Below are 15171 nucleotides of genomic sequence, written 5' to 3' on the forward strand. Positions count from 1 at the left end.
TCAGATTACTTTGAAGGTGTTAACAAGCATAGATTAATTGACATAACTAATCTGGATCTTCAAAAAGCTTTTGACATATTTCCATTCTCCAATATATGACCCATGTTGTTCTTCCTTTTTTCATTCCTTTTATTACTTCTGGTTTTTATTAAATGTGTTTGTTTTAGGTTAACTATGTCAATGTAATTTCATACATCTACTGGTTTGTTTTTTCAACTGCTATATTTTTGAGGTAATAAAAAAATAAAAAAAATCAGAAAAAGCTTTGATGCACATTGATAGAAAGCTATCTAGGCTATGAGCAGCCAATTTACAGAATTTCCTAAGGTACTTTCACAATGAAATTCTGATAGTGCTCTCTGTTCATTTAATGATAAATGCATCTCCTGGGATAATACGCAACTCAATTTTCAGCCTAGTGTTTATTCTCTTCAAAATGCAATTAATATCAAGTTAACAAGAAACACTGTCAGTTCTCAGAAGAAAATGTCCTGTACCATACAGAAAAATGCACTGAAGACAGTCAATTTTTATGAAAGCTGGGAAGAACACTCCTTTTATTAACCTGAAGAACAATTTTGAAACAATAAGATAAAAACATTTTTTTAAGAAACCCAGAGAAGGAACAGCTTCCAAATTCGGGGTTTTTATGTCCACCTTCTAATAGCCTTTCAAATATTCTTTTTTAAGTGAATAGATATTAGGAGACATATTTGGACTTAGCCATAGATGGTGGTTGTTTTTTTGGCCTTTTTTAACTACTTTTTGCAGAACTGCAGGTGTATAAAGCAAATAAGAGTACAACTGAGCTAGACAATGTAGCTATGGTTGCAGTTCAGAGTTTCATCTCAGCTGCAAACTCAGTCATGAAAGGGATGGAATTTTCTCCTTAGAACAGAAAGAACAGGCCCCTGTTAGCCCTATTTCGCTCCTCTGTTATTCAATTAGAGTACTTAAATTAAAATTATGTTTTATGCAAGCAAACTCAATTGAACCTTACAAGAAAATATCTCCACAGGTTCATTTGCTAGAGCTTTGTTTTTGAAGGACAGAAATTTACCCTTTTGAGTGGCATCTACAGCATTCAGCAATGCAAGATAAACTACATAACTACCCATTCCATTTTATAATACATTACCAAAATATGTCCTTTTATAAATCCTATTTTTCTTCTCTTTCTTTTTTTTTTCATCTAAAAAGATGAAAAAGCAGCTACAAGTAACGCAATGATAATAAATACCCAGAGGAAGCTATCCAGCCTTAGGTCAATTAGTTGATATCTTTGTTACTACTGCTCACTGTTTTGCTTTAATAATTGCATTGTTTATCTCTGCTTAATTCCTTTATTGCCTAGTTACCATCAAAGATTATCATATATACCAGAGAAAGGGGAAAACAATACACCTGTCTCCTCCTGCTCCCACAATAAAAAAAGCCTCCAAACCAGAAAAAAAATACCATATTTTTCAGTATACAGAAGATTATATTGGCTAGGAATTATCTAAAACCTTAAAATATTGCCAAGTAGTCTATTTATTATAATTAAAAATATCCCTACCAAGCACATAATACTGTTTGCAAAAAAATTTATCTTGCTCTCCGCAATATCAACTTTGTGTATTTGAGCTGTACCTGACATTAGCACTGGACTACACAGCACAACCTTTGAAAGCAAAAGTAAACATGACAATTTTTCTTTTTTAGTCATGTCATTAGTCTGAAAAAAATGAAAATGAGGACTGTCCAGAAACTTACTTGCTGTAGCCAAATATGGCACCACAAATAAAGAATAAGTGACTAACCACCTAATCAATAAAAAATGAGCCACAAAATGAAAAAAAGGTAATGTTAAATCTTCAATTTAAATAAAAATTTATGTAATCCAAAGTGCCATTTGTAATGGCATTATAGTGCCTAGGAATTTTAAATGTTCAATAAAAATGCGCACATTCTTGTAATATGCCATATGTAAACACCTCCACCCTTGCTATAAATCATCACAGTTTTATTGTTCTAAAAGTTCTGAACTGAATGTGTTTATTCTTAACGTCAGTGTGAAAGAATTCCAGTAAACATATAAAAATAACTTTGCTGGGCGTTTTGAGGTTCTTTTGGTTGGCTGGTTGGTTGGTTTTTCTTAACTTCAGCAATGTAGTTCTAAGAGCACACAATTACAAAATGGCATTTGTTCCTGAGAGAAGTCTTCCATTAGATTCCAGCCATAAGTGGGATCAGAGAGAATTCAAAGTCACATCAAAAGCAACAAATTAAAAGGCAAGGAATGAGATGCTTTTTTTTTTTAGGACACAGTAAATATTTTCAAACAGCCCTCCCACTGGCAATGACTTTGTGTTAGTACAAGTGGCTACAAAGACACATTTTTTAGATCACCAGAGGCTGACAGATTTCACATTTCGTCTTTTTCCATAAAGAAAGCTTGTCAAGAATTTTTGAAAAACTATTCATGTTTGGAGGGCAATTGCTATCAAACTAGTTGCAAATTTTGCCATTGCACTCCGGGTTTTGGTTAGCTCAAATTAAATAACTCTCCTACTAACATTCAGAAATGTGGCACATTACTTTGTATCAGATAAGTTACATGCTTAGTCAGTATATGTGCAGAATCCAAAACAGTGCAAGAATTGCTGCTCCTAAACATATTTCAAAATGATGTCATAAGTATTTTGAGGATTTTTCAGTCTTTACAGTAAGTCATTTTATGCAGGAAAACAATATTACTAAATAGAACTAGAGCAAGAATAGAGGGAAATGGACAGAGAAAAGCAGAGATATATTATAAAGAGTCAAGGGAGTAGGCAGAAAATTAATACATATAATTTGAAAAAAATGGGAACACGATAAATGAAAATTCAGAGATAAAAGAATGCAGGAGATGAGATGGCATATTTTTAGAAAGTCCAAATATTATCTGCACTAATGAGCACTAGATAGAAAAAAAGTTTAACCATCTTTCTTGAAAATGCGATAAAGCTGAGCGAATGGGACTGCAAGGAAACAAAGAGAAAAGTTTAGCAATTGAAGACCATAGCCAATCTGGTTTTGTACAATGTACTGTATCCCCTGCAGTCACAAGGAAAAGGGATGTAGTTGTAGTGAGTGAAGGATATGAAAAATACTTTATATAATTCCTTATTAATTCTTTTATACCATGAAGATTTATTTCTGAAGTCAGTGTAAGGGCATTTGTGGCTACACTTATCTAAAAGGATGGAGAAAGTATTTGTCTGCTCGGCTGTTACTCCTAGGTTGAACCCCTTTTGGTATTGCTACTTTATCTGCCTGATAGGGCAGGGAACAGGCACATACCATCACTACTGCATAAGAAGCTACTAAAAAAGTCATTCAACATGCACTTCTGTTAGGATCTGAGATGACCTTGGCTCACACTGGCACTTTAAGGTGAAAGAAAGTTTAGTACATTAATGCTGATGTGTCCTCCGAAACCAAATTTTAGGAGCTCTTAAGTAGTACAGAATATCATTTTAATGTCAGTTGTAACCCTAAATGAGTGTTTTTAATGAGAATATGGCCAGAAACCATTCATAACGTCTGGCAACGTGGAAAGGGATTTCTTAATCCACCAGCTGCTTTCTAGTTGACTGGCAGCACGCAAAGCAGGACAACAAAAGGTAAATTCTAACCTATTCAAGTCAGAGACTTACAAAGGAACAATTCCCACCTCTTCCTCTCCACAAGACATTCAGAAATTTTAATGATTGTTATGATTATATACAGTTTTAAATATTCAAATTAATTCTGCTAAATATGTGACATCATTGAGTTATGATCACTTCTCATTGTGAAGCTGCACTTCTCATTAGACCTGTGGATTACCTTGTAATTATCAGCTCTGTTATTTGCTGCTCCCAGACACTGGAAAACAAATATGGTTGCTGATTATAAAACATGTGCAGTGGATCTTTCCTATGTGGACGGACTTTCAGGCAAAAATAGCACCTCAGTGCTTTTGATTCCTTTTATAGATTCGCTCCACATGATTTCTACAACAGATGAAGGGTGTTGAGTCCCCAGATTATACACTTTCCTCTTCCACTAACTTTAACAATAGCTTCTAGCACTGCATGTTTTCTTGTTTTCAGTTTTCTCTGGAGAAAACTGCCAAGAGATGGAGATCAATACTTCATGCTTCTCAGTACCCCTCAAGTTTAGTTTTCCACCCTTTTCTAACTCATTGTTAGCCTTTCTTCTCCTTGATCATTTCACATCTAATGCGTTAAGTTTCACAATAGTCAAGACATGCTTCTCTTGGGAGCTACTATGCAAACCAACTGATGGAAAAAGCACCCTCACAGTATAAGCATCAAGACATGTTGGGTCAAAGTGACTCCCTTCTTTTGGGTGCTAGTCTTACCAACAAAGGGATACCTCTATCATCTCTACTGGCCAGTAGTAAGAGTTACAGCACCACCCCACAGCCCAGTTACATGTAGGAGGAATGACTCATTTGCAAAGATCTGAAAGCTCTAGGGAAGTCAGAGAACACCTCAGGTAGGTGAAGCTTGATGTCATGCTTCCTAGAAACCAATATATACTTTGTGAAAGAGGAGGACAATCTGAAAAAACTGTTTCAGCTCCAAGAATTTCCAATCCAAAATTGCCTCTTCCAAAAAAAAAAAAAAAAAATAGCATTAGCGAACAGTAACAACTATAAAATAAAAGTAAAATTGCAGCTATACCCTTGGAATATACCATTATGTAATAAACATAAAACTCTAAGAGAAGAAATTTTAATGGGAATGTAGACTACAGTTACTTCACTTAAATTGTTACCCACAGCAAGTGTTACCCCAGACACGATTAGTTCTGATTCCGTTAGATCAAGATTCCACTAGTTTACAGAGTGAAATAATCACATACATTCACCCATATTGGTATGTCTAAGTCACCACCTCCCACAGGTTCTACTGAGGAAGACAGGAAGGAATATTATTTATATACTTGATAGTACATATTTTTATTATTATTACTCAATATTATTTCTCATTTTGTATTTTGTATTACATACAAAATTCCCTGTTAAAATTTGTTACGTTTTGAATCTAAACAGTGGCATCTCATTAGCACCTTGTTTGGTTGCTTATTTCTATCCTAGAGGTCTGCAGTACACTCAGCACTTAATACAGTACTGTAAGTCTGGTTTAATCCTCCCTGTGTGTTGTGTCGCACTGCAGAGATTTCATTTGTGCTACATTACAAATATATCTTTGTTTAAACAATGACACTGCCTAATATTTGGCTTGATCTTGGCTGCTTTTTGATGGGTATAATTTTCTGTTTACATGACCTGTTTCATTTTCTTTGTCACTGTCTTACATTTTCTCTGTAATTATATTAATTAGGAGAAATGTAAATTAAAATATTCAAGATTTTTTATCAATTAAGTAATAAGGAGATTAATTTTTCCAAGTGATCTAGAAGCAAAGTTTCTCAGTGTATATACTACATTGATAAGCAAAATAATGCATATAAAATCAGCTTCAGGGACTAAAGCAGCATTTAGAACTTTTTGTTTCTGCAGCTGTTACAGTTTTAGGGCTGTTTCTGTCACCTAATGAGTTGCAGTGGATTCTCTTTCATTGATTAAATAAAATGATGGGTAAACCCTGTACTTTTCAAACTCCATTTAATACGACTTTTATTCTTGTACTGGACTTTGTGGCCCAAAAGAACACAGAGCAGTTCAAATTCCAATAGAGAGGTCTTACTAATAAAGACCACAAAAGAGAAACAATTCATGGTATCAATGTTTCAGAATTCAGATCAAGTAATTTATAAATTATTATTTGATAGTTACTTGGGCTTGACACAGCTGCCATCTACTTCATCCTCTCCTAAAGCACAAGCGATACTTGATTTCAGAGCAGTGAACAAATAGCATGCAATACATAACTTTTTTTTCCCTGCAGTCTTCCAGTGTTTCATGCTTGTTTTCTTTATGGAAGGAACACCAGCAAAACATGACTGCTGTAGTTGTAAACTGGCATTACTATTCCTTTGTAAAATCTGTAAACAACACAGATTGTACCAGGAGAAACATGATAAGCTGTGTTAATATTCAAGGCTGAAAAATTAATCGTTGTGTCTAGAAATCAGATAGCTGCATTAGCACAACACAGTGTTTGAATAGGCCCTGCTTAGAGCCATGACATAGCACCTAGGACATGTATTTAATATTCATAGAGCATTAGAATTGCTAGGCTTGGAAAAGGCCTCTAAGATTATCTAGGCAAACTGCTCACCTAGCGCAACCCTGTTCACCACTAAACCATATCCCCAGATGCCACATGGACATGATTTTGAACACCTCATGCTCCACTGTTTGCCTGACGGGGCTGCCACTGCTGCTGTGCCATGGCCCTGAGAGCCGCAGCTGCTCCCCAGGTGTGCCCATAGCCATGGCAGCCTGTTTCTGGTCATGTTCCCATCCTGTTCTTTGCCCTCGGAAGGGACGTGCAGCTACTGCTGTTTGGAAATCATGCCCAGCTGCCACGGGAGCCGTGCAGACTCCTTGCAGCACACAGCTCCATCAGCCAAGCCCTCGCCAACGGGGCGCTTGGGGTACAGCGGTAGCAATCTGTCCTGGTGTGATCTTTCTCTCTCCATTTCTCTTTTCCCGTCCTATGTTCCCTTTTCTACCCCACTACGGTAGGAACACTTACCCTTCTTTATCAATAAATGTTTCTCAGATATAATATTGCCGTGTTTGTGCTTAATTTTTTTCCAAGAGATCGACTAAAAGAATCCTCCCTGACTCCCCCTTTTACAGCAGGACGGGACAGGAGGACCTGCCCTAATTCCCACATTAGGAGCCATCTCCAGGCTTTTCTATAGCCCTCCTGGTTTTATCCCCCTCCCCCTTGAAATCTAGCTTGAAAAGCTCAGTGAGACCTGCTAAATCCTGAACCCGGATCTTTGTTTCACCCTTTGAGACAGGTGTAACCAGTCTGTCACCAGCAGGCCTGGTGTTGTGCAAACTGATCCTTGACCAGAAAAACCAAAAATGCTGTTGGTTACAGCAGGCTCTGAGCCATCTGTATGATGTTCCTCTTTCTTCCTGCACTGTTCCTGCAACCTACAGGATAGAGAACACTACTTGTGCTCCTGATGCCCCAGCTAGTCATTCGAAGTCCCTGAGGTCTCTATTCATTGTCCTTAAACTTCTTGTGACATCACTGCTGCCCACCTGGAGAAACAGTAATGGATAATAATCACAGCAGGCTGGAAAATTTCTTGGTGACATTTCTTACCAAGATCCTGAGGGAGGCAGCTATCTTCTGCATGGGTTTATTCGAACTACAGTATTGCGCCCTCTGTTTCCCTCAGGAGGGAGTCACTGATGACAACTAGGCTTTTTTACTTCTTATCAGAAGCTCTACAGAAAATGGCAAAATGCCAAAATAGGCAGAACAGTCTGGAGTTCTCTGTATATTAAAAAAACTGGATCTCCAAATTCACTAATCTGAATTGTGTTCTGTGCTTTGTTCCTCCTGAAGAAATGGATCTGTTTCTCAATATTGCTACCCAATTAACATGTAGATGGGTCCCTGAATATTTAAAAATCTGAGCCAGAGGATTGACAGACTCTGATGGAAAGGTCAGCTTTCAATTGAGAGATTTTTTCTTTTTCCCATTTCTGTGCAATAGCCCATAATGAATGAGAAAACTGTGTTTCAGGATTGTAACTCAACTGGAACACAGAAATTAATTGTGCCAATCAGTCAGCAAGTAGCAACCTGTCGCAAGTGCCTGCACATATTAACTATGAAATGAGTCAAAAGAATAAATATTCAGCATGAAAACCTTCTGAGAGCATAGCACAGTTATGCCTGCTTCCAGTAAAATTCACAGCACAGCTGTATTTGCTGTGCCAAACAGAGATGGAAGTCTAAAGCCAAAATTGGATTAATTAAGCGAGGGTTGTAGGATCACCACAGGCTGATCCCAGCATAACAAATGAGATGATGCTTCCAGTTCTTCCTGTGTGCTGGCCAAAATAATTGTTCTGTAGCAGGCTGTACTTGGAAAGACAGCTCTGAAGGCCATGCTATTTGGGTAACCTTTTACAATTAAGCCACAAATTAATCTGCTTGTTAATGTTTGTCATCATGGAAAGACACTTTAAAAATCCTAGATACATTATTGCTGCCCACTACAACCATCTGCAACAATCAGCTCCTTGGAATAAATTTTGAACTAGTGCATTTTGAGCTAAGGCCATGATGAAAATTAATGGCTTGGAAAGGTTGTGGGTTTTATCAGTTTTATTATATATGGTGTGTTAAGCATGTACATATGGTATTACTCATGTATTAAAATTATTCTAACAAAGTGAAATTACTGAGATAAGTATTGAATTCTCTGTTTCTGTTGATAGAGAATGGCTCAGCTGCCATCCCTGTCTATGTACCAATGCTGCTCAGAGGAAACAAACCTAACAAGAAAAATAGAATCACCAGAACTGCATTCCTAGGAAGTGAACATAACAGATGAAAAGCTTGAAACTAAGAGACCTATAAATCCCTCTTTGAAAAGAGATGGGGAGACATAACCCATAATCCATGAGAGAGAACCCCAGGCAGACAAGCTCAGTCTTAAGGGAGCTTCTCAACAACTGCCCAGCAAAATCGCAGGGCTTAGTATTGAAGGGTAATAGACATGCCCAAGTTTAAAAATTTATCTAGGCCAGATATCAATAACATTGGATGAGACATAACAAGGCAGCCACAATGAATTCTTCTAGTAAATATTGATAATTTTGCTAGTTTTTTTTCCTCTTCACCCAGTTTGCCACATCATAATGAAGGCTACAACCTTTTTTGCTAAAATAATTCTGTTTTGATTTTAACCACAGAACACTTTATGACAGAAAAGCAGCTAGGTGAAGCTAACAAACCTGCAGCACATTTCCTCAGAGTCAATAGATAAAAATCCAATGGTGTATAGCTATCAAATGTATGTACATCTTTAAAAGACTGAAAGAGCTTACAGCTGTTTGAGGAGTTGCACCATCCTGCTAAATCAAACGGAAATTTGGTATAGGGACTGGAAACACCTCTTGTTTTCTGGGGAAGAATCTCCATTAGAACTTATAATAGCACCTGTTCTCTAAGGAACAGGAATCAATAAGGTCCCTAAACCTTCATAATTTATAATGAAGGGATATTTGTTGGACTCTATTAACAGCATTTTAATATACCTATTACAATAATATTTCTACATCACTATCTATATGGACATAAAATGAAAGAGGGTAATAGAACTAACACACTTGTTTTAGAATTTTCCTTCCACTATCTTTATTTTGCACCTATTTCTCTTGAATACTACTAATTGTACTTAAACAAGAACTCTGATTACTGTAAGTCCTAATTCCGCAAAAGCCTTAAAGTTTCTTTCTTACTACAGAAAATCAGAGTCACATATTACCCTGAGTTGGAAAGGACTCAAAAAAAACATCAAAGTACAGCTCCTGGCCCTGCACAGGATCAACCCCAAAATCACACCACGTGCCTGAGAGCACTTTCAGTGCAATAGAAATGCAAATGGAAAAGAGGCACCTGGAAACAAACCTGTATGCACATGGCCAGAATGCTAGCTGCACTTACAGCAGTACTTCCTGGGAACATATGCTTTGTTAAAAAAATCATGGAATATGATAAACAAATAGTCTTTTCATGTTTTCACTCACTGAAAGATTCATGAAGCCTAACATCTTCCATCAGGGCAGTGACTACTACTACTGCCAACTGTTTAGCAGGGAAAGAAAAGTCTGGAAAACTTGAGCACAGTACTGTGGAGGGATGTGTAGTTTCTAGAACAAAATATTTTGTGACAGATATAGATCAAGCTTCATCCAATATTAAGAGCTGTGAGCAAGACTGAAGGAAAAAAACAAAAGTAAGAAAAAGTTGGGGGAGGGGGGAGATATTATATGGTTTAATATTAATTGGAAATCAACAAGAAATTCCTTATATAGAAATTGCTTGAAGCATTATAATAACCATTAAAAGTTTGACTGCAATTTTGAATAAAGTGATCTAAAGAGGTAACCGAGATGATTTATTTGTTTACTTTTTTAACTGAAGCCAAGTGTCAAACAAGTTTGACTCTAACGCCCAATGTCTGAGGCATTAAAGACTGTTTAATGGGGGACAGGTGCTTAGGGTTGTACTACATCAGGTTTCCAGAGCTAACATGGAAAGATGCCTCTAATTAGCAAGGCTAGTCTAACTGTTCAAGTAGAAGTTTGAAATAATGACATCCACTGGTACAGTAGAATTCAGATTTAAGATAAAAACTTACCAGAACTCAAGACAGAAGAAAAGACAAATTAATTACAATACTCGTGATCTTTCCACGTATGCAGTGGAAAATATTAAGCCAAAAAGAATGCCCCACAGCCATCAGTAAAAGGATAGGACAAAGTTATGTTCTGATTCCATAACTTCTCCAGTGAAAGAAGACAACTAAATTCAAATCAAATATCTGAAGTTTGTAGTGTGGTTTGTAAACAGACAAAGCTTCACACTGCACATGAAAGACAGTATTTGCTATGTCTTTGGCTACCTTATTTCATCCATACTAGTTAGATTGTGAAGTCAGTCATAGTGGAATCACTCTTACAATACTGGGTTCCAAAAATATTAAGCAAGTGCTTCATTTTAAAGTCTATTTATAAATACCTACTATAGGCAAGAATTTCATAAAACAAGGAGTACTTGAAATTTAGTTAACACAGAATCCTGCACTTCTAAGAAGCATAGAATGAGCACTTGACTTTTGAGCACATTTATTCCCAAATGAAAGAATGGAGATGAATCTCCATGGATATTGTTTATTTATCAAGATATACTTTAAGAAACTAAACATGTAGGAAGCTAGTTTGCACTAGAAACATTTTCCCATGTGGAATTCATTGGGGAATCAAACGCAGACTTCTGTCTCCCAACAGAGATTCTGCATCATTACAGCACCTGAGACTGCTTCAAGTACATCTGCAGTCTAGTGTAACAACTCTGAAGTAAGTTTGTACTCACAAAATTACAAACAATTTGTTACTCGGGTTTTACGGGACGGCAGATGGGAGGAGAATCAAATTATTCTGATTAAAGCATGAAAGAAGTTATTTTATGGGCATGATCAACTATCTTTCTGAAGTAGGTACAAACAGAAGCTTGTGGGCTAACGTGCTGAAGTGTTTGATGAAGAAAACCATAAATAAAACTCCCATCCCTGAATGCTAAAATGGTGTAGAACTCATGCAGTCATTTTGTAAAGCAGCACGAGGATAAACACTAGTGCATAGCAAACATTTCTTTGTAGTAATTAACAGAGACAGGACAGAGATAGATAGCAATTATGATCAAGTACAATTGCACACCCTGATGCACAGATTTTGGTAGGGAAAAATCTAGTTTTCACCCTTGGAGCAAAACTATATTAGAAGTTATATTGCAAGTCACTTCATCACAAAATATCATCTTAGTTAATCAAAGCTCTGCAATAATCTCCACATATTAACTGGAGGCTGATAAGGCGGTCAAGAGTTTAGAAGATCCAAACAGAACATGCTTTACAGTATATTTATGTACAAAGAATAAATGATCAGCACATTGTGTACAGTTGCATGTCTGACAGAGGACTTGAAGATACCCAGTAAATCACTGAATAAACTGACTTGCCACAGGCTCTTAAAAATAAGCCTTATTACTGGAAAAAGAAGGTGTAATATAGGTGGTACTACAAGTACATTGTAGTATTGGAAGTATTATTTGATTTATGGGAACAGGCCCAAGGCCTTATCTCAGGAGTTTTAAACATGATATCAGGTCCACAGACCAGACTGTCAAAGACATATTTCAGAGGTGATATGTAATGTGTGTAGCACAGATGTAACATTTCAGAGATAAAGCAAACATGGCACATCAACAAATGAGGCATAACTCAAACCTAGAAGAGTTTGGACCAAGTCTTATCTCCAAGGCTGGCTGAAGAGGAAAGCATAAAATGAGAATAAGTAGTACCAATGGTATAAACAAGGGGGACTCTGTATTGAGCAACCTGAGTTATCATTTTGGCCATATGTGATGTCAGAGCCATTTTCCTTCATAGGGGACACATTTTTCACTAGAGTTACACATGAAAACATATCTCTATAAAAGATGAAGAGCTAAACTTTTAAAAAGAAAAAACAAGCAAGGTGCAGTACAGGTTACAAAATCAAAAAGATGGAAATTGGACCAAAGCCTTCCTCTCTGTAGGTTTATTTGAATGCTATGCAATATCAGATTATCTCAAGAAAACAAAACCAAACCAAACCACATCAAAACAATTCCATGATAAAAAGTCTATCTAGTTTCGCAAGCATTGCATCTCTCTGTATTATTACCCAGCATGCAGCACATAAACTACTTTGAGAAGAGCCTGGCCTTACTGTCAGTGGGAAGTCAGTGGGAAATTTGAAATTGTCTTCAGAGGAGCCAGGATGAAAGCCAGGAGTCCTATTGATTTCAGCAAGACTATTAATTGTGTGAGGCTATGCACAAGCATGAATCTTCAAAGGAGCAGGGCTTTGAACAATTTGGTTGTGTGTATTTACCAGTTGAGAAGAGAACAATGTTTTAAATCTAGCTACAACACTGGCATGAGCTTCAAATGAAATTAAGTGCACTATTTCATTATGCTGAACCTCAGCTATACGCAGTTTAACTGAGATGAACATTCTGGATCAGCAGGTGTCAGTCCCCTGCTGTGAAATAAATTTAGATAACGAAAGGCAAGAGCAGCATCCTGCAGCAGAGCCCACAAGCCATGTGTGCTCTAGCTCTGCATCAGGGAGCCTGAACAGACTCATTTCAAGCCAAGATTCTGGTTTCAAGACCTGCAATTTCCAATGTCCTCATTTTTATGGAGTAGGAAGGAAGGGACATGCCCAAATTGAGAGAAGCTCTCAGGGTATCAAGGCTGCTTGCTCCTAGACATGGTACTTCCTTAAATGCTCAGGTTCTTTCCAGCTTACATGGGACAGCCTAATTCCTTTAGCTGCACAGTTTCTGAAGTCAAAAGCACCAAGTGGAGTCCCAGAACCAAAACATTGCAAGACACTCACCAAAGATGGAAGAACTCTACATTCCACTTTGCTTTCACATATAAGACAAACCCAAAAAAGATAGGGGTTCAACTTCTACCTTATCCTAATTACAAATTTTCTCTTTGTTCTTTTTTTGTATGTGTATAAAAGAAGAGGCGAAGATTTTACATTCAAAATTGCAACCTGTCTTAACATTGCCAAGATTTTTCTTTGTAAATTTTGTATCTGGTTCACACAAGCAAATTTCATTTCCTGTGAAATAAATTAAAACTGACAACTAAGAAAGAAACAAATGTAAAGGTTAGTAACACCAGGGTGGGTACAGCTCATGCCAGATAGGTGCATTCCAAGTGTACTCAGATGACTCCCAAGTCATAGAAAATGCTCTTTTTGTTGTATATCCTAAATGATAATTACTATCTAACAAAATTGGATCTGCTCCTTTTTTTATTTAAATACGTTTTGTCATCACAGGCTGAGACTAAAGAAATGTGTTCGGGGGGAGTGTTGTGGGTTTTGCTGTTGTTGTGGGGTTTTTTGGTTTTCATTTTTTTTCCCCGTAGTTTCATTTGTTTAGTTGCTTTGGCATGTGATAAGTACGAGAATTAAATAAAAATGATTCTTCTCCACTCTTATTATCTTTAACCCCTTACCCCAAACTGTGAATCTTGGGTATGACATGCATAGCTGCTTTTTCCAGTGCACAAGGAAAACATAAAATCATTCTGGTACAAATAACACTTTCCTTTTAAGGCTGTCTGTTAACTACAGCAATCTGATTTGCAACCACCACTCTATAACTTGTCTAATCAACTCTCAAATGGATATTAGATCCAATTCACTAACTGGCTCTTTTCCCTTACTATAATTTCTTCTACAGCTGATCTCTTAGTTCCATAACATTATCCACAGATATAAAGTATATATTTAAAGTCATTAGGCTTTCAATTCTACTAGAAAATACCAACTGCAACGATTTGACTTCAGTCTTTTATGACCTTATTTACTTCAACTATATATTTTTCACATTATTTGTATTTCACATAAATCTTGTCATCAATAAAATTAAAGATATGCATTGGTAATATTTTCTTGAAAATCCATGACAAAATTCAACACTGAATACATTGCTTTTTGTTTATCTCCACTTTAAAATAAAGCTACTTTATTAAAAATAAAACCAAAAGCACACTCAAAACATATATTTAAATTACTGCATTTTACAAATTGTCATGTTAGCAGTTTTAGCAACAAAGGAAAGAATACTGAAATACTTAAGATGTCTGCTCCCATTGCCTAGTTTGATCTGCTAACTTTATATTAAGGAACAGTTCTATTTAAATAAAAAAATTAACATTTAGTCCATAACGTGCAGGCACATCAACTTTTTGATATCACGTAAAAAAAAAAAAAATTCTTTAGCAAATATGTTTTGATGTTATTTTCCACATTTCTGGTTTTTTCCTGCCTAAAGACTGCAGTAAAATAAGGCAAGTTCACTCTATGGAAAAGCACTAAGGTAATTATTGCTTGGAAAAACAGATCAATTGTGTCTTTAATGTTAAAAGTTCAGTTCTTTAATAAAGATTTTTTGTAATTTTATTAGCACTGTGTTCAATTTGGTTAAAAGATGCTTGGGTTTTATATATAGAGGGCATTTGAAGGACTGAGTCTACTAAAAGAGAGGACATTTAATGAGAAAAGCACAGTTTAAATTAATTTTGCAGAATACTTATGATAAATGAATCTCATCTTTATAGTGATGAACACCTGAGACATTATTTGGCTCATAAGATATATTCAGCTATCCAGGCAACAGAAAATATTTAATTATTTTTATCACTGATCAAAACAACAAGGATTCTACACATCAGGAGAAAAACACACTGAAGGAGCTCTTTATGAACAAGCTATATATTAATACCTAATCATTTGGAATTCTGAAAAAGAACCTATTCTGGGGGGACTTTTTCTCCTTTTCATATTTTCAGCTCCCTTACCAGAAAATATGCATGGTATGTGTAATAAATTTTATATTG

This window comes from Lichenostomus cassidix, chromosome 4 (assembly GCF_008360975.1).
Source record: "Lichenostomus cassidix isolate B80296 chromosome 4, HeHo_3.0, whole genome shotgun sequence".
NCBI lineage: Eukaryota > Metazoa > Chordata > Aves > Passeriformes > Meliphagidae > Lichenostomus > Lichenostomus cassidix.